This window comes from Corvus kubaryi, unplaced genomic scaffold (genome assembly GCF_017639235.1).
Source record: "Corvus kubaryi isolate FWS band 111438036 unplaced genomic scaffold, C.kubaryi_AGA036_p1.0 37308, whole genome shotgun sequence".
NCBI lineage: Eukaryota > Metazoa > Chordata > Aves > Passeriformes > Corvidae > Corvus > Corvus kubaryi.
In genome coordinates, this window is record NW_024581096.1 from 11,755,596 (window position 1) to 11,776,648 (window position 21,053).

General features: G+C 38.1%; 1 long non-coding RNA gene across 3 annotated transcripts in view; it reads left to right on the top strand.

Annotated features, from left to right (window-relative positions):
• Nucleotides 1–19,931, top strand: part of LOC121664864 — a 90,050-nt gene extending 70,119 nt beyond the window's left edge. For all 3 annotated transcript variants that reach the window (XR_006016157.1, XR_006016158.1, XR_006016156.1), the window contains 3 exons: nt 7,588–7,694; nt 9,709–9,830; nt 19,548–19,931. This is a non-coding gene — a long non-coding RNA (uncharacterized LOC121664864). The remainder of the gene's footprint in view (nt 1–7,587; nt 7,695–9,708; nt 9,831–19,547) is intronic.
• The last annotated feature ends 1,122 nt before the right edge of the window (nt 19,932–21,053 follow it).

The window sequence follows — 21,053 nt, forward strand, 5'->3', positions numbered from 1 at the left end:
GCAATGACTACACACTCATTTTACTTACACATGAATTGTTTCAGCTGAGAGATGTGTGTGAAAATGCAGGAAATGCCATTACTAGAACTGAATTACTAGAAATCACATCCTCAGTGACATTTAGAGAATCTTGAACAAATATTTCTTTTCATGCTTTTCCTTTGGTCTGAAGTTTTCCTCTGGCAACATGAAAAACAGGTTCTTTTATTCTGCATTTGTTAGCACTTGGATGTCTATAAAGACTCCTAACAATAAGTAGGCAATGGACTGAATGCCTTAAAACCTGGAGAAACTTTTTAAGGCTAACTAATGTTGCATATAAAGTTCTGAAACTGAGGAAAAGTAAAGAAAGAGATGCTATTTTGTACTCACTATTCAGGGATTTGTGTATCCAGACTAAAGTAAGAGTCCAAAGAAGAGGAAGACAAGGACATAGCTATACTCCATGGAGTGGACAGAGTTAAAAAAAAAAGTCTGTTAAAATATATCTGCTCTTGTGTTGGGACAGATTGTATTTCTAGACAGAACAAGCATTAAAACATTACAGACAGCAACACAAAGGGTAATAATTTTATAGAAGGTGGGTTTATATTTACAGAATTAACTGCATATATATTTTTTTTAAAATCTCATTTCTGTTTCCCACATTATTTTGTAATTACCTCATTTATCCTGTGATGAAAAACAGAATGCTTTCTATCTTTACTGACATCTTTACTCACTCTACAAAACCCAAAATACTCCAAACATTTCATGTGCTCACATTTCACAGTTGTACTTCATATGTGATGTAACACCAAAATACACCCCCTCTCTGAAAATAGAACACAACCAGCATTTCCCAATGACAAGGAAAGTGTTCAAATCAGTAGATTTCTGTGCTAAAGATAAAACTACTGGTCTTAACTTACATAATTTTACACTTTTAGGAGAAAACAATGATCTTTGTGTCAGTATTGAAATTCTCGACTTTGGTTTTTGCTGTTAATAGCTGGTGAGATCTACTGCAAACAGTTCTGACATTCCAGCAGCAAGTCCAGCCTGTCTCCTCTTCACTCCCTGTATATGCTGTCCTTGCCTCGCTTCTCTGACTCCTGTTGCCCTCCTCAGTGTTTTGCACGGTATGGAGGTGGATGCACAGACAGTGGGATGATCTGATGGGAATGCAGCTTTTCTCCCCCTATAACATTGTTTTAAGTCAGTTTAGCTTCCTGACTGGGGTGACTGAAGTGCCAAAGAAGCACCATTGCTAATGCAAGGGAAGGAACAAACACCCACAGGCCAAGCGGAGAGCTGTTCTCCCTGTTAGCAGCATTCAGCTGTAGTTGCCCTTAGCTGTACCGTTATACCATATCCTTATGCTGCAGTTCCTTGATTTCTGTAAGCCTTTGCTCAACTTGCTGTCCAATGTCTTATTTGCCAGAATGAATTCTAGCCAAGCAAAACAGTTGGCCAATTTGAGGGACTGATCTGGCTGAGAATTAACTTGTGGCATCAATAACAAAACAGCAGTTTCAGCTCAATCACCTCCTTGACTGGGAAGTGTCTCCCCAGGTGTCAGCACCACATGTGTCAGCACCACATGTGTCCAAGGTCTCTGAGTTCTGAAGTTTCATCACTGCAGTTTTCAGGTGGGCAAGCCACAGAATTCTGGGATTTCTTTTTCCTTAGCATTTCCTGCCACCTGGGTGTATTGCCTCCTTTTTAGACTGGATGCTACCTAGATATGTCACTTCTTCTCAGTCACTGTATAGGTAATTTCTCAGCACCTTGGGTTTTTCCTTTTTGGCACTGAAGCATTAAGCATTGTAATACCAAACTAATTTTTTGGATCTCACCTGATGAATGAAATTAGAAAACAGCTCAGAAAAGATTGTAGAAAGCATCTCAAAGATTTAGTGACTCATTTTATTGGGGAGAAAGGGGTGGAGAAAAAGAGTGAAATATTTCTATCTTATTACTTTTGTCTGTAAAGAAGTTCAGGTAATTTGTCAGCTCAGACCTGACATCCCTTAAAGACGTTTTTCAGAGAATGGTTTTTGAAGTAAGCCCATGTTTTCAAACAGTGCTAGCTGATACCAGAATGTGGCATCTTCTCATAAAATACAGTCTTTAGACATAATGTATAAAAAAGAAGATTATCTGATTTTCCTTGCTGAATATATTACTTTCTCAGCTACATTTTCATTGGTTTGTTTGGTTGTTAACAGTATATTATAAAACTATGTGGAAAAAAAGGCTTCCCTGTGTGTTAGACATAAATTCTGAGTTTAGACTCCTGTTTACAAATATACTTACATAGAAAATTATCTTCTTAGTCACAGTGCTTTGAAAAAAAAATGAAAATTTGATGTGAATACCTTACATCGGCATTTGTATGCAAATCAAGCATTCTGCAAAGCTGGGTATTTGCTAGTAATTCTGTGACTCCTTATATTTTATAATTCCATTGTCAAATATTGTTAATTGTGATTGTGAGTAGTTAAATTGATTACTTTCTTTACTTCGCAATGGCTTCTTCTTTCCACAGAAGATGACTGAGATTTACTAAATAATTGTGCTGTTTTTGACTGGGTGAAAGTTAATTTCTCCCGTAGCATCTTCTATGGCTCTGTGGTTTAGATTTGGGCTGAAATAAATGCTGATAATTCAAGGATGGTTTTGTTATTGTTGAGAAGTGCTTGCACAAGGGCAAGGCCTCTTCTCACATCACCCCACCAGGCTGACGAAGCACAAGAAGTTTGTTTGGGGGGAGATACAGCCGGGATGGCTGACCACAAGTGACCACAAGGACATTCCATACCATGTGGTGTCATCTTCAGAATACAAAGCTGGGGGAAGAAGAAGGAAGCGGGGGACACTTGGCATTTGTCACCATTACAAGTCACCATTACATGTGATGGAACCCAGTTTTCCTGGGGTTGACTGAACATCTGCCTGCCCATGGGAAGCAGTGAATTAATTCCTTACTTTGCTTTGCTTACGTGCGCAGCTTTTGCATCTCCTATTAAACTGCCTTTATCTTAATCTGTGAGTTTTCTTACTTTCACCCGTCCAATTTTCTTCACCATCATGCTGCTGGGGGGAAGTGAGTGCATGGCTGTGTGGCTTGGATATTGGCTGGGGTTGGAACATAAAAATAACACACTAGCAAAACAGATACTTTTAATAGTTGCATTAATTACTTCTAGGAACAGATACTCCTGGGCTGCTTATTCTGCAGGCCAGATAGAGACTTCTTGAAAATGATTATGAGAAGAGAAAAAGTTGCCTTTTCTTGGCTTTTGTTTTGGCAGATCTTGGTTCTTGGTTTGGCAGATTAAAAACCCCACTAGCTGTATCCCAGAGAGGTCATACATTGCTGACTCTCTGGAGGAGGGTTTCAGAGTTAAGGTACTTTCCCTTCTGTCACACTGATGTCTAAGAACCTCTGCTCTACTTACCTAAAGTCTGCCTTTCATGTTACAGCCTATCTTCTAAGCGTTACAAAACTCCTGCCCATGCAGGAAGCTGTAGTATCCCATTACTTCATGGACACCCTTAAGATGTTCACAGAGATACTGTGTGCTCTCAGAAAGGTCACACCTTCCAGTTTTCATGCGGTGCTCTGTCCTCGAACTGTCTTCTTACTCAGGCTGAATCTGCACCCTTCTCTTCTGAACTTAGGATTCTGTTAACCTAATAAGGATGTTGACTCACTTCTACATAAAGTATAAAAAACATAAAGTCAGAAATGCCTATTTAGGTTGAAAAATCTTCAGTCCAAAAACCAGATATAACCTGTTAAGAGGTGTCAATTTTTCAAATGAGTAGAATACTATTTTCCACCCTGTGACCTGGAATTTAATTTGAAACTTAAAGCCTAAATTGAAACAGAATATTTATAAATATGGCCATGCTGGTACCTCTTTATTTATGAACAAAAATAACATATTCAGGTTGTTTTGAGCCTTCTGAGACTGAACATAGTAGTGACAAAATATTCCTGTAATAGATTTGGGTTTCATGTCTTTTAACTTAGGATTTAAGATAACTTGAACGCTCTTATAGAGCATTTCTGAACCTATAAGGCAATGACTTCTTTTTTCACCTTTGCCATGGCTAGGACCAAGCATAAGATGGTATCATGCTTTTGCTCTCAACTGCAATTCATGACACTACATGCACTGAATGTCTGTATCTCTAAGTGAGGTTTCTGTATCTCAGTCTTCCCTCTGCAAAATGTTTGCCCAGCTCATTAGACTGTCTGTACAGAAGTTTTTTGAAGCTAAATACACTAAGAATTATCTGGTACTTACAACGTGAATGATTCATGTAACTTGTAAAAACAGTGATGGTGACAGATTTTAAATTAAGGTCTGTTTAAAAGAAGCGCTTTTTTTGTCAGCAGTATAGTGAGAATTAAAAAGAGCTCTGCGGAAGTGGGAAACTTAACCTCATGGGGTAAATTAGGATAGTCTGATTCATTCTGTTAGCTTTCTTCTCTTTAATCAGGTCTGTGCCTTCACTTACTGGGTGAGAAAGGGGATTGGAATCTGGTCCTGCAACAAGCGAGCTGAAGTAAAAATGTTTTATCCTCCTGCAATTTAGTGCAAGATGCGTTCTCTTTTATTCCTTTCCTCTTTTCTTTTCTTTTATCTTTTCTTTCGTAGTGTCAGTTTATTAAGTGTTGCCATAGCAGTCAGCGTTGCCATAGTAATTGTAAACAAGTGAATTATATGACTAAAAGTTGGAAGAGGTAGAGCACATCAACAGCAGCCCTGTGGGCAGTTCCTGTCACTACCAGAGAGCAAAGGGAGCATTTAAAACAACCCAAAACCTATGAGTACTCACCATCCATAAGTGGCACATAAAAATAAACAGAGGTTTCCGTTGAACTGGATTCAGTTACAAGTGATGGGTCTCACTTTATTGAAGTCGAAGATGCAGGTATTCTACCACTTCCCCACACTTTCTGCTGTTGCTTTTCTCTGGAATTGCATTCAGGCCCATTTGTAATGCACCAGTGCACAGAGGAAAATAAAAGTTACTAGAACCCGCTTCGTGATTTTGTTCTTCCTTTTTGCTGGGTCACAGGGTACATAAGCCTGCATGCTTCCATGAACGATTTTTCCTTTTTTTTTTTTCTTCTCCTTGAGAATTCTGAATTTCTCATTCAGAAGCTTCAATTTTTATCAACATGAAAAACAACTAAAAAGGTCTAGTATTTTCTTAGTAATTTAGCTGGACTTCATGCCCAGGTTTTTATTATATCAAAGATGTAATGTGTTAAAATAACACTCATTATGAAACAAGCAGTGTTCATTTGAATCAAAAAAAAAAAAAAAAGAAAGAAAAGAAAACCAGACACAATACATCCTCCCTCATCTTTCTGATATGCTGGGGCTGGAAGGGAGATGTGGAACTGCTCAGTTTGGATGGTCTTTGTGAAATGGAAGAGATGTATGAACCAGGCACCTTATAATTCCTCTTTGTGGATTCTTGTGCTTGCTTTACCAGCAAAAATGCAAAGTATGTCTGCATGGAAGTGTGTTTTAAAAGAAACCACAAATCATTGTAGTATGCCAGGAACAAGAGCTATGGCTCTCAGAAGTAAATACCATTGATAAAAGGGAAACTGACTGTATTTTTTCCACGGATCTATTATTTCAAGCACCAGTGCTACATATGGAGATTACTCCAGTCTCTGTTTTTCTCCTGCTACTGAAAGTAAAATTTAAATATTAAACTATTAAAGAAACCAAACATGAGGCTGATATTGCACAGAAATTTGCAGAATACTGCAACAAAGTTACAGTCAAAAAAGTCAGGATACAACTGGGAGGCATGCTCTGACTTGCCAGAACTAATAGTTTTATAAAGAGAAATTTGGAGAATTTGAACACAGGCAAGACTTTCCATAGCTAGTTCTATCTGAGAGACTTTTGCAACCTTAATGTTTTGAAACTAAGATCTGAGAAAAAGCCCAGTTATTTAAAAGGGAAACTAAAAGGAGAAAATCATCAAATTTAGTAGGGTGAAACAAATATAGTTCTTTCAAAATAATTTCAAAATAAGTAAATACAAGGATAACAGTTGCTTGTTTTTTCCGACTTTATTACTTGGTCAAAAAAAGACCAGCTTCCTCTTTCTATACACCTTCCTCGCCCATTGCTTCAACCATTTTTATCCAAGGTTTCAAGGCCTTCTATAACAATATAAAATTCTGTAAAACTCCATCAGGGAGATGCCCAAAACCCACACAAGTGACTTATACTGAATATAACACTTTTAATATAATAATTGACTACTTAGATAACTAATAGGCAGTAGGTGTAAGTTACCAGTTTTGTACTGCTGGAGGACACAAATTCTAATGCTTGTCACTGTTGTTTGTTTACTAAAATGTTGGTGCAGCAAAATTTACCGGAGGACATCCCCACCCTTCTGTTGGTATTTGTTGTACTTCAGAGCATAAAGGGAAGATGCATACCTTTCTCAGTTTCCTCTATAATTTTGCCTGCCTTTTATGGCTTTTCAGTCATGTTTAGAAGCTGCAGGCAACCCAACTCCATTGGCTGAATTCCTGCAGAAATTTTATATAATAAGTGTTGGTCTGCCATAGGACAGCTTCAGACAGCATGTTGCTGTTCTCTGTTTAGGTTTGTTCCTAAGCTTTGCTAGCACAGTCCACTAGTAAAATAAATGGCAGGGAACTGCTGTATTTCTATTTCATTCTAAGCAGGCTTGCACAAAACAATATCACAAAATATGCAGCAGATATGGAAGATATCTGGAAGGTAGTTTTTACATTTGTCATGAAGTACTGTTTGCTTGGACAGGAACATGAAATGTATTTTTCCTTTGTTCATCAGAAAAATTTGAAAAAAAAGACAGTAATAAGAAGTATTCTTATATATATATATATATATATATATATATGAAGACTCATATCAGTCTAATTTTTCCCCAGTATATATGTCCCCAAACATTAATGAAGTTTCCTAAAGGCATTTCTGTAGAAGAGATATCCATCCAGAAATGATGCAGTATTTTATCTACCAACCAGTAATAAAAATTATTCTAGTGAAGAAATATTAGAAGGATGTAGAATAACAGTGAAATCTGTAATTTTATAAACAACTGAGCAGTTAATATCAGAAATCACAAAGAAGTCTGTTACTATCTTATTGTTCACAGGTAATTCTTGCAGGAAATGCTTGAGCTGCATTGTGTTTTTTGCCGTAGGTTCTTCAACTATGTAGTCAGAAATATTGCCTTCTCAAATGGAAAAACAGTCTTGATTTTTCAGAAAGAACAAAGCATGAATCATGTTTAATGCATTTAATGAAATAAATCTAAATTTAACTGTAATCTGAATCTGCAATTGAATCTGAATCTCGAATAAGGTTTAATGTTATTTATAGTTTCTCATTTGATTTAAAGAGAATAGTTTATGCACATTCAGACGGAAGTATGTTCAGTAAATTTATAGAATGGCTTAAAAATGCTTAAGGCAAGGGTAGTGGTTTTGACATCTTTAAAGAGATGGAATGGATGAAACCTTGTGAATGAATTAAAATGTTTTGATTTATATTTTGGTTTCAGACGTGATCCTGAGGGAGCATGCCTGCACAGTAGCCAACTACTTGAAACCTGCAACAAGCCCACAGCTGACTCTTCATGGAATTTATAGCTTCCAGTCCCAGTAAAGGGTATACATTTTCTGGTTTATTCACTGCTTTCGTAGGCCACAGTTTCATGGGGCACTATCCATGGATTAGTGTCATTGTGGAGGAAAGAATTAGGCAAAAGAATGGACTGTGAATTACCTATAACCCAAGTGATGCTTCTTTTCTTTTGTCCAAATAGGTAAAATCAAGACACCGAAGCAAAATACCAACACCCCCCCGCCCCCCCCAAGAAAATCTGTTATTCACTATGTTAACAACCTGAAGAATGATGATATGTTAATATTCATAAATTAGCATTCCCACAAAGAGATACATTCTGGTGTAGAGATTAATATTACTCACTTCATTACAACAGCAAAGCAGTATTTTATTCTGTAGGTCAGATACAAAAATGAAAATTACCTCTAATAAAAGGTGGGCTGAACTAAATAAACAGTTTTGATATCTGAACAAAGGAAAAGACGTAACATTTTGGGTTGATGCTGGCCAGATGCCAGGCCCCCACCCAAGCTGCTCTCACTCCTCTCTGCAGCTGGACAAAGGGGAGAAAATTTAACGAATGGTTCATGGTTTGAGATAAGGACCAGGAGAGATCACTCACCAAATATCGTCGTGGGCAAAACGGGATCAACTTAGAGATGTGAAGGGAATTTATTACTAAAAAAATCAGATGATAATGAGAATTAACATAAGCCCTTAAAAACACCTTCCCCACCCTGTTCCCTCCTTCCCAGCTCTACCTCCTACTCCAGCAGTGCAATGAGACAGGGAATGAGGGTTGCGGTCAGTTCATCACCCAGGGCTTCTCTCACCAGTGAGGGAGAGGAGTCATTCCCCTGCTGCACTGTGGGGTCCCTCCCACTGGAGACAGTTCTCCATGAATTTCTCCAGCATGGCTCCATCCCACGAGCAACAGCTCCCTGCAAACTGCTGCAATGTGAGTCCATCCCATGGGCACCAGTCCCCCTCACACTGCTGCAGCAGTGGGTCACTGTTCCCTGCGGTGCAGTCCTTCAAGGACAGGCTGCTCCAGCCTGGGAGCTGGGCCCCTCTCCCTGGGTCTCCTGTGGGCTCTCAGGCACCCACCTGCTCTGGGGTGGGGCTCATCCCCGGGCTGCAGGGGCACAGCTGCCTCACCATGGGCATCTCCTCCCCCTCCTACCTCACTGGCCTTGGTGACTGCAGAGTTGTTCTTCTTACTTGGTCTCATTCCACTTTTCTCTACTCAGAATTACTACTACGCCACAACTTTTGGGTTGATTTCTTCTTACAAACGTTATCACACAGACATTACCACCATTTCCAATCAGCCCAGCCTTGGCCAGCAGCACCTCCCTCTTTGGAGCCACCAGGGATTGGCTCTGCTGGGCATGGAAGAAGCTTCTGGCAGCTTCTCAGAGAAACCACCCCTGTAGCCCACCCCCGTGCTACCAAAAACCAGGCCATGCAAACCCAATACACATGAAAAGAGTTTTCCTGGAATATTTTAAGTACGGTTAAACCCATGTCTATTGGAAGGCTACATTATCTATGGAAAACTGGAAACTTTTATTAGACCCTCATTTTCAATTCTTAAGGCCAAGAGTGATGTCAGAGGACATGTGTAGAGTGAAAAAGTATATACTGGTTGCATGCATTATCCAGATTATCAGGAACATTTTCCCTAAGGTTTCAAATTTTCAGGCCTGTCTTTTCAGACTGTCTAATGTTGTTTGTTACACATCCAGAATCCTGTCTCCTATTAGACTCTGAAAGGAAAGTACGGTATGTATGAGTTTGTGAAATACTGACTTGCTGTACAGCTGCTTGGATGAAAAGAAATATAAATATATATTTACGTTTAATCTGCATCTCTATAAGGGTGTCTAAATTAGCAAAAGTTCTATGTGTAAGCTAGTTTCCCAAAATGTAGATTTTACTCAATATTGCTAATGTTAGTTATAATAAATAATATCTGGTTCCCATGCAGAGATTCCCATCTGCAGATTTGAAAATATTTCACACAGTAACTCATTATCTTTTCTTTATTTTATAGATGGAGAAACCATAGCGAGAGGACAAGACAAGACCTTGGGTTGATTGTTTCTTAATATTTCTGTATGTTTTCTACCATGGATGGCTTCAGTTATTTTATGTCACGAGTATTGGTTTTGCTGTGTAAGTGGAAGAACAAGTTTCAAATTATCAAACAACATATCACAAATAGTATTTATACAATGAGAAGAATTATGGAAAAAAGGCGTTCCTCTTCTAAAATTTTGACTTCAGTAAACAGAGTAAGAGGGTGTGTATGCTTATGGTAATGGGTTTTTTTAAGGTGACTTTTTTTAAAAAATGAACCATTCACAGCTATTTGGGAATGTTTTAACAATGCAATCTTTCTGTGCCTTATTATTTAACAAAATAGAAGTGGAGCTCCTTCACCTTTGCTCACAATTCTTTGAACAGCTCTTAGTTCTCCTTCTACAGGAAGTGACAGATACATGTGTGTCATTCTTTCTCATGACTTAGATACTTGAGCTATTAGCAAGTAATCCAAACACATTGTCTAAGTCACCTCAAACATTTTAAGACTGAAGGTAAGGAGCATCGAACAGGAAAATTGACAACACCATCAAAATATGCATATGTATATGTATATGTATATGTATATGTATATGTATATGTATATCTTCCAGGGTAATAATCCAACCTTTTTTTTCTCAAATCTGTTGAACAGGATGACAAGGGGTAAAATTCTTGATGTGCAATGCTCAAACATGATACATAAATATGACTTTTAAAATCAAGCGCTCACAATCTTTCAGTGTTTCAACTCACTATCTTTCAATCAGGTTGAAAAACTCTGTCCTTGTTCCAGACTTTTTTCCTCATTTTTAGTTACACACAATTGTCACAATATACATTAAGCATAAGGGAAAGAATCATAGGTCATTATTTATGACTCAATTCAACTCCAGATATGTGCACAAAGTAGAGCTCTGCCAAGCCTCTGTCACATGACAGTATCACATTTCTAAAGATAAATAATCAAGAACCTTGAAAACTTAAGGTCCAGTAAAGTTTCAAGACTCTATTTACATTTGCCAGAATTTATAAATAATGATGGTTTTGTTGTCTGTGCCTTGAAAGCAGAGATAGAAGAAAGAAGGATCAATAACTTTTTTCAAGCCTACCACAGATTTTCCAGTAACACAGTTTAAAGTGTCATCTTGCAGCTTCTCAGATCTTTCTAATCAGAGAAAATGCTGTAGGTGTTGATAGACTAACCACATCCTATGTCAGTCTTCAATCTAAACAGGTCCCTCAAATTATTCTGAAAGATTCAACAGTTGTATGTCATAGCCTGCGAAGTGTTTGCTGCTGCCACGTTAGCATTTCGGCTTGTAGTAGTTTCTCTGAGCTAATCTGACACATGATCTCAGTGATGCTACTTGAATGAAATATGACATCAAGTCCTTGCCCTCCTCTGAACAGTGAAAATATTTACAGCACTATTCTTAAAAGTAGGGTTATTAGGTTTGTGTCTTTGCCAAAGTTGAAAGGGAAAAGAATGAAAAGACCAGCCAGTCCAGTTACCATCTTTGCACTCTTCACCGAGTTGCTGCACATTGTGAAACAACTCTTCACAGGCCATGGGGCTGAGGGGCAGGTTTGCACTTCTGCAGGGGGAGCATTCATTCAAGAAAATTACAGAGATTTCAGTGTGTTCTGGGAGTTAAAAAGCAGAGTGCACTACTGCTTACATCTTTCACAGAGATTTTAAATCTACTGCTTATCATATATTAAAACCCATCCAATGTTTGCAGATTTCAACCAAGGCTTACTGTTTTTAAGAATTTCATTAAAATACACTGCTAAAATATTTTTAAATTAATTTCTTAATTTAAAAGCAGCACTTGCAACCAGGATTTTACTTTTATGATCTGAATTTGAGATAAAATTTCAGGGTTTTGTGGGTTTTTTGTTGTTTGTTTGTTTGAGGGTTTTGTTTGTTTTTGTTTTTTGAGCATTATACTTTATGTCTTCATTTTGGTTTTGTTCATTCATTTATTCCAAGCACTTTAAACTACTTCACTGCTGTTGGAAGCATCACAGGTTATTCCATGGCTGACAACATGAGGACTGTACTCCATGGGATGGAAACACAATTGTTTGATGTTCTGAGAGCAGAAGGACTTAAGCTTGCTTGGCAAGGTTAAATACAGAGTGGACCAAATAACTTTTCACACATAACCTAGAGTGTACTGTTTGGCTGCCATAGTTCTCACTATATTTTTCTGACCTTGCAGTCCCGTAACATTAGAAATTTTACTTTCATCATGGGTAACTGCACATCTGGTAAACATTGAAATAGAAGAATTCCATCAACTCTGCCTGGATAATATTTTGAAGTGGAAAAATGAAGCCAGACTCTGGAAGAGTAGGCATGCAGTCCTGTGGTCTTTAGAGTGGATCTTGTTTCTGAGTTATGTGACAATTCCTGTATTTTGTGTAGATCAAGACGATCCTCAATTTTTACTGAAAAAATTATGATCTTGTTATTGGACCACAGGGTGGAAATGACACATACAGTGTCTGCTACCAGCTTTGCACAACGGGCTTAGTGTGACCCAGGATAAGTTACCTAAATCCTTTAAGCCTGAGGGTCTCTTCATCTACTAATATGGTCTAAGAAGAGAGATCTTTTCTAGATCCATACAGTGCTCTGAGATTCAGGAACAGAAGCTAGCTATTATTATTTCACAGTGCACTTCAGCAAGACAGATCCCAAAATATTTAACAAGCCATGTAGTTTAAATTTGTTTTCTCCAAGAGGAAATCGCTTCTCAGAAGATACAGACTAGGTTGTACCAGAGGAACATCCACATCTGCAGTCAGGCAAGGTGGACTCCGTATTCCCTGCCAGCCCTCAGCTTTGTTCCACAGCCATCATAACAAGATATACTTTAAAGTACAAACTGAAGCCATGTGGTGACTTTTGATAAATAAGACTGGTTTTCCAAAATGAAATTTGTCAGAATACCTAGTCCTGTTTTTGCAAGAAATGCTAAAAGGGGAGATTCTCAAATGCTGAGGGCAATGACAGAGATATACCTCTGATTAAATTCTGTCAACTTTTGAAAATGCTTTCTTATACCATCATCTCATTTACAGTACATACTATAAAGCCTTCAAGAAAAAAAAAAGCTTAAGCCATTAACATAACTAAAATACCAAAAGGCAATTTTCTGTGAGAAAGCCTTACTTCTCTGAGCATAAATCTAATTCTGATAAAATAAACAGTTTTAAAAAATAACTGTACTTCATGAAAGTGCGTGTTTTAGAGTCCCAAGTACTGTTTGATTTTGTACAAGCAATTTAAAGTACAATTAGCAGTAAAATAGCCAGTTGTTAAGGCCACCAATAAATTAAAGCCAGAATACAATGGTGACTTGTGCTTAGTATGCAGATCATATAAACCCCAACTGCAGAGCCCAGCATTAGGATTCTGGACACCTGGTCTGCTCTGGTGGTGAATAAAGAGCAGGGCTGAATGTTGGGCTTCAGTTGTACACTTCTAGTGGTTAATCCTCTTTGTAATGGTCGATTTACATGTTAGAAGATCTAAAAGACAGGAAGTACAGTGTCTGGCTTTGAGTCTTGGTTCAAGAGATTTCTGTTCATCTTCCTATGGCGGGAATTGCAATTTATTACCCTCTATTTTGTAGCTTGCTTTGAAAAATTTTTGTATTTTACACAGTGATTTGGCAATCAACAACCATGAATATAGTTCAGATTGTTTGTATGCTGTGTTTTTTACAGCTGAAAATAGGGCTGTTCATGGTATATATATTAGAAACTGAATATTGTCTATGTAGTGTAACAGCACTACTGACTATGAATCAAATATGGAAAAAGGAGGGATCTCAAGCAACTTCATTCATAATACATAATATACTCATGCCTGAATGAAGTTACTTTGTTTTTCAAATTTTTGAAAATGTTACTAAGCCAGTTATAAACCTGCTTGAAGTGCAGCAGTCAGCAGTCAGTCACCATGGGTCACAGAACAGGCGAAAATTTATCAAGGTAGCCAAACACATGAACATGCCCTCCATGCGTCAGAGGGTCCACAGTCCTTAAATGAAGCCTGTGAGCAAAAGAAGTACAAATCTCAGTGCCCCCCACGATCACCAGACTGTCCCCTGTGACGTCTGTGTTGGCCTGACTGGACTTTAGAGCAGGGGGGTTGGAAATAGATAATCCTTAAGGCTCCTTTTCCATACAAACCATTCTATGACCTATGAGTCTGTGTCTTTTCTTCTGGATCAAATTGTGGCCTGATGAAGGATAGGGAAGTCACTTGAGAAAGCACCATGCTGGCCAGCCCAGCTTCTGTCCTGGGCTGTGCCATGGCTTCTGCACGAGGTGCAAGTGGTGGCACTTGTTGACATTCAACTACAAGTGTGTGGCTGAACATGCTGTGGTATCTGAGCCCATTTAGCCACTTCAGTCTCAACATCAGTTTGGTCTCAGACAGACTCAGACTGGTGCTTCTGTTTTGATATTTTCATTTTCTCCCCAGATATTTTGTGCCCCTCTGGGTCTCTCCTCCTCACAGCAAGTTGTTTTGGAGAGCACTTTAATTACTCCCATCAGTTTGAGTCTGCATTTCTGTCAGGTATTTACTGTGACTCTTACCTTTTCCAGTACAGCCAAATACACAGATGAGATTTTGTTTGTAGCTCATTAGTGAAAAAATATGGCATGTTATGCTAGATGCTGAATGGCTGCTAGTGAATGCATTTTTGATCTAAGGAGTCTTCAGACTGCACTCAAGCTGATAGGTATGTTAGCTGCTGCCCACTCAGTCAAAATGTGGAAACAAGTACATTTATTGTTCTTTGATTGATGGCTGAAACAGTGACACATCATCCAAACACAAAACCTGGAGAATGGTTTGGATTCATCTGTAAACAAGGCTATGCTGGTTTCCCCAATTAGGAAAGAAATGTTTGCCAGAAATTTTTGAAGCATAAATGCTGCTAACATATGATACTGACGCCAGCTTCCCTTGCTGCTTCTCAGTGTTCCCAAGCTTTGCAATGTGAGCAGATGAAGGACGATGACTGAGTTGCCTTTTTAGTATCTAAAGACTCAGCTGTTTGTAGATCAGTGTCTGAGATTTTTGGTTCTTGCTGTGTCTTGCAGAATATCTATAAAAGAGAAGACGAGGACATAGGCGTGTGTATGTATTAAAAGTATCTAAAGAGTGGAGGAATGGTGGAAACATTCATGTACTGAGATACTAGCAAACAGAGAGGGAAAGAGGCGTCTTTTCTGTGTGCTGCCTGGAAAGACAACCTTGGGCTTGTGAGCAAGGAATTCCCCGAAGTATTCTGATCTTACCACAGTCAATAAAAAGAGAGTTCTTATCAATTATGTTAAAAAAAAAATAAAACCAACTTAAAAAACAAACAAGCCAGCAACATTCCATCGTGTTTCTTTTCTTTAATTGGAATGCAAAATAATCTGGACAGTGTTTATATTCTGGCCACAATGGATAACAGTAATTTTCTCTGTTAATGAAGAATTGGACTAGCTTATACATGCTTATTTTCTGATCAAATTCTTGACCAACAGCATTACAAGGATACAGGTTTTAGTTTTATCACCAAAAAAATCTAGTTCAGCAATATAGTGCTGTCTACTTTTCAGATCCAGTGCCTACTACTATTGATCTTTGCTAGCTTTCTTCATTCATAATTTTTTTCTTTTTTTGAGAGATACGCAGAACTCAGGTGATCAATATAATAAAAGGTTTTATGGTAATTTGGCATCTTTGGGAATTTTCTTGTTTTCTTTTGCTGTTTTGGACTGCATCTGCTACATTTATCACAGGCAAACAAAATTCATAAAACTGCAAAAGAAGTTACTGTTTACCATTTTCCCCAATATAGTTAATTTAAATAATTTCAAATAATCACAATCAATCATTTGACCAAACTAAAACAGAAGTGAACAAATGGATAGAGGTTGGAAAAATTAGAAAATGAAGTGTAAGTGAGAAATTAATCTCAGTGAAAACTTGTCCAACTCAATAAATAATTTCAGGTATTTTGATATAGAGATTTTTATGAGCATATTTCATATTTTTGTTATAGTTTTGAAATAATTTTCCTACATTTAACTGAAAAGAGACAAAACACATGAAAGCAAGGGGCAGCATCTTATTTTAGGCAACAAATTATCTAGCTCTTTATTAGGTGAACTGAAGGATCAGTTATTCACTCAGTTCCACAGAGTGACTTCATGCCATGCTGATGTACAGCTCTGCCAGAATGGTAAGAAAAAAAACATTCAGAAGTGAAAACAATTTGGCAGAGATTTCCAGAATTAGTTAACATTGGCCTTACTTTATTTTGCTTCTAATTGTCTTATCCAAAGCTTTAGAGATATATCAGTGGAATCCTCCTTTCATTTATGCCTATCCAAAAAATATTGTCATTGGTGTTAAGTTGCCATTAACTCAATCTCTAAGGATAAACAAACCTGTATTAACAAGAGGTTCAAGAGTGAGGTAACCTTCAGCTATTAAAAATTAGAGGAAGGTCTGATTTTAAGGAAGTCTAAATGTATGGTATACATTTAGCTCTAATGTATGTTGTAAATGTAAACTATAAAGTGCTTTAAGATAAATTTCTTTAGCAGAAAATGAGCCTTTTAAGTACATAAATTATAGCCCCTTACAGTTTCTGAAGCAATTAATGAAATATTTCTAGTCTACCATCTGACTGCATTGCTTACCTTGTGGAATAATATCATAAACTAACTTCTGTCCCTGGTCTACAGTTCTTATCCTTGCATTTCAAGTCTTTGATAATCTCATAATCTCAAAAACTTCCTGTTTGCCCACACACTTACATCATATTGTCCCATTTAAAGTGCTGATAAACTTGACTTCTGCTGTGAATTTGACTGTTGTTTAAAACATCATGACTGTCGTTGGGTTTTTTTAGTGGATTTTGTTTCTTTGTTGTTTTTTGTTGCTGTTGCTTTTTTTCTTACTTGTCTGAATGTACTGCCTAAACTAATTCCTGTGAAATTATTTTCTCCTATCAGATAATTCCACAAGACCCACTTCCTTGAACTTGCAAGAAATAAGCTGTAACTTGTATAAACTAGGAGCAGAACACATGGATCTGTAGCTGTACATATACAACAATAATTAAAGTTAGGGCTGGTAGCAGTCTTTTATGAAAGCTCAGACTTTTTTTTAGGAATCTATCATTGGTTGCTTATAAATCTTTCAAGGTTTTACTCACATTTCAGACTGAATTTCTGTTTTAATTGGGCATTTGGAGGCATGTTTTTGTATGTAATTCTTCCATTCAGATAGAAGAAAACTTTCAAATTAAGAAAGATATCCATCAACCTCTTCTTTGAACAGCCCTGCCATCTCTTTACTACGGTATTTGCAGCTTGGCAGAGTGCTTATAGCTATTCCCATGGAGCTCCACCCACACACAGCCAAGTTACGCTTTGAATTACTTCACTTGGAATATGCTGCAAGACTTCAGAAGAGTTCAGCACCTTAATCTCGAGATGGATGGTGACGGCCTCTCGCGCTGGCCAGCCTCTACACGTCACTCTGAAAACACAGCTGTGCGTGCTGTGCAGTAGCCAAGGCACAAAACTTCTCTCAGCACAGTCACTCCCAGCTGCTTGTGGGCCAGCTCTGCTCCAGGCAAGCAGCTGCTGGGAGAAGCAGGGTCTATCCTGCACCCCAGCTGTGCAGGCAGTGCTGGGGCAGGAGATACCTGACTGGAATGCAGTGGAGAAAAGGACTGACCCAGGGAAAGCATGGGGACTGGAATGTTGGCTTGCAGGGGGCAGATGGGCAAGGAGAATGGAGCACTGAATTGGGGGTGGTGCATGGGATACACACACACACACAGAGTACAATATTATGGACAGGGAACTGACAAGAAATGGAGCTGATAAATGCTTAGCAAGACAGATAAAGAAAATATTTAGGCTGCAGTTCCTTATGAAAGCTAGGAAACCAAGATGTGCCATGTCCCTTAATCCCCACTCCCTTCCTGCTTGTCTCCCTTCCCCTTCTTGCATTTGGTATATTATCCTACTTCTTGCTGTGACACTGGTAATTGACAGCTGCCTCAGTGCACCACACCCAGCAGAAACTACCCAGCCTTTTCCACTCAGTTTGTCTTAAGCAACATTAAGAGACTAAAGTGTCTGTTCAAGGGCTCCAGCAGGAGCCAATTCCAACATGAAGTACATTGGAGGAGGATATAGCCCACAGCACAGAAGAGAGTACAGTAAAGTGCCATCGCTGAGAAAGTCTACCTTTTTGAGGCACTCTGTTCAGTGTAATTCATGGAACAGAGTTCCAAGAGGGAATTGATAGATGCCTAAAATGGCAGGTAATGGTGGGGCCATGGGCTGAAGGTCAAGGAAGAGAAAACTGACAAGATTCCCTATGGAAGCAAGATGGGTTTGAATGGAACAAAAGAATAGAGATAAGGTCTGAAAATGGATTTGACTTATACAAAGGAATGTTGCTGGTAACGGTAAAGTGAATGGTAAACCATGAGCGTGAATTTATTCCCTTTTAGTTTTTATCGCTGTATACTTAGGGACTACAAGTCTAAACATGGATAAAATCGGAAGGGGAGAACAAAAGATGGACCCATTTGTTCTGTGGTAGACTGCTTAGGTAAGGGGAATGGGACCGAAACTAGGATAACATAGATCTTAAGAACTGTAGACCCCCTCGAAGGGTGGAGGCAATATAGACTGATGTTTGGAAGACCTGTGAGTGTCAATGCATGACACATTCTTCACAGCACTTTAGAACCCTTTAGCATAACGAAATACAGAGAAGAGAGGAGGAGATGTGAAAAAGGGTACATAAAAGTGCACTTATGACCCAGTTTTCTGCATTCCACTGCTCATGTGTGAGCTAGTATATCTGTGTCTGGCCAAGTGGTAATTTTTCCTGGTGCATCTCAGGGCCTTGCTGAGGACAGCAGCTGCTACTGATGGGTTACTCCTTTAGCACAGTTGCTGTGTTTGTAGCTTAAAATTCTTCTCTTAGTTTACAAAACCTAAAAGAACAAACTTTTAAAAATGTAACAATGAAAAAAAAAGGAAAACCAGAGAGAATAAAAAGGACAAACCTCATAGCCTGGGGGCTTTTTTTGGTTGGTTGGTTCTTGTTTCTCATTTGCTTTTCAGGGAAAGCCTAGAAAATAATGCAGACTTCAAAGTAATTGCCTAGAATATATAAGTATGTACTCAACAACTCTAATGTATCTGAAAGGTGGTATGTCCCCTTCATTCAATATCAGTGTCATAAAAGTTAAATTAACAAGAATGAACAACTCAGATATTGTATTAATAAATGTTAGAGAAAAACAAGGAAAGCAAAAATTCTTGTTGTCAGACAGGATTTTAACAGTATATAGTCAATTTCTAGAGCTACTTCTAAGGGAGAAACACTGCCATTATAACTTGAATGAGCATAAGAATTTCTTTGATATATAAACAATGCAATATCATGCCTGTATATGACAAATGTTTCTTGCAAGTAAAATTGTTACCACTGATAGCATTAAGAAGAAGGAAAAAATGCCAAGTTGTCATGTCAGTGATGGTCTTGGGGACTCATTGGCTTAGCATGATTCCCACCCACAAAACACTGTTTTGCAGTTTAAGCATTAGCTGAGACCCTGGTGATCTGGGATCATGTCTTGGCTAAGTTACAGATGTTGTATGAAACTATAGTTAACTCATATAGACTCAGTGGCCTTAGTTCTTATCTAATTTCTCATTTTATTTTTTTTCTCTTTTACATAATAATTTCAGGCCATAAACTCAAGACAAGAGCCATAATGCCTGTATGCGCTGCCATAACATTGGGAGGCACCTGATGTTAATTGCGGTCACAGAGAAAGATTTGAATGGTCTTGAGACTGGAGTAACAGCATGATAGTATGAAGTGCAAGGTAATGTATTTCTAGATAATTGAAAACCTTCTTAGGAGCTTAACCGTTGGGAAAGCTCTCTGCAACAGATGAAAAAGAATTTAATGTGCTACTCTAACATATGTGCTGAGTCCAGATTTACAGGCATGGTTGCAAATAGGACTGCACAAAATGCAGACAGGCCCTTTTTGCTTAATGTCAGCTTATTTGGGTATATGCACTTCAAAATATATTGGGTTTTCTTTGCACACTTACATGTTATTTCTCATGTGTTACTACTGGCTGTGATGCCAAAATGTTATTGGGACATTCATCTGTCTTTCCACTCATTCCTCTTTAAGTTTATTCTGCATTTGTGGATATAGGACTATGCTTACATGGGTTCTGTGTGTTTTTATAGAAGGTATATAACAATGTATATGTGTGAGATGCTGAATTACTTCCATAGCAGATTCGATTTTACTTTCCACAAGCAGATCCTATTTTGCTATTTCATGCTTATGTTTTATCAGTGTCCCTGGCTTTTGCTTGCTTGACACCTTTCATGTTTTAATTTCTTGCAAAATACAGTATCCCAGTTGGTTCTCTTCCTCTGTAGGTTAGTAAATGAGGGGCACTTTGCTCCCCTCTTTACAGACTGGATGGGGAATTTAAGCAGCAAAATATTAGTTTTATAGCACAAGGATTGCTTTCTATTCTCTCTTCGGACACATATAACACAGTGCCATTGTTCCTTAAAAACACTGATAAAGATGTGCTTCAGAAAGTAATGGAACAATTACATTGCAGAAGAAAATGCAGAAATAACGAGATACTAATCAGTCATTGACTCTTTTTTAACAAATGGACACAGTTTTGCAATCAATGCACAAATCAAATAGGCAGGACTCCTACTGTCTAGATAAAGGGGTTATTTTGATTATATTAGTGTTTCATATCAATATTAAAGAGAAAGAAAGTCACTGGTACATCAGTTACCAATTCAGCCAAACCTCCCTCAGTAAGTAACTTCAAACTGTGCTGTTTAGTCGTCATGCTTTATATCCCTTTTTTTCATTTTCTAATGTTGTTAAAGATATGTACTTTCACTTCTATAGCAGCCAAAGAAATGTGATACTGCACACATGACACATCTTTTAAAGTACACAGAGCCATGGGAACTGAGCTGTGGAGTCTTTGGGGGCAGCAAATGTTTGCAATAGAAGCAATTCAAATACATCATTTAAACAAATGGTAGAAGTCCCACACAAGTGATGCAAGACAAAGACTGAGGGTCTGTGCTGCTGTAGGATCCTTCAGATATTTCCTTTTATTGCTTGTGGCCTGGGAATTTTAGGCATTCTAGTCAGAGAGATGGAACGCTATGATCCCTTTGCAATGGAAATAT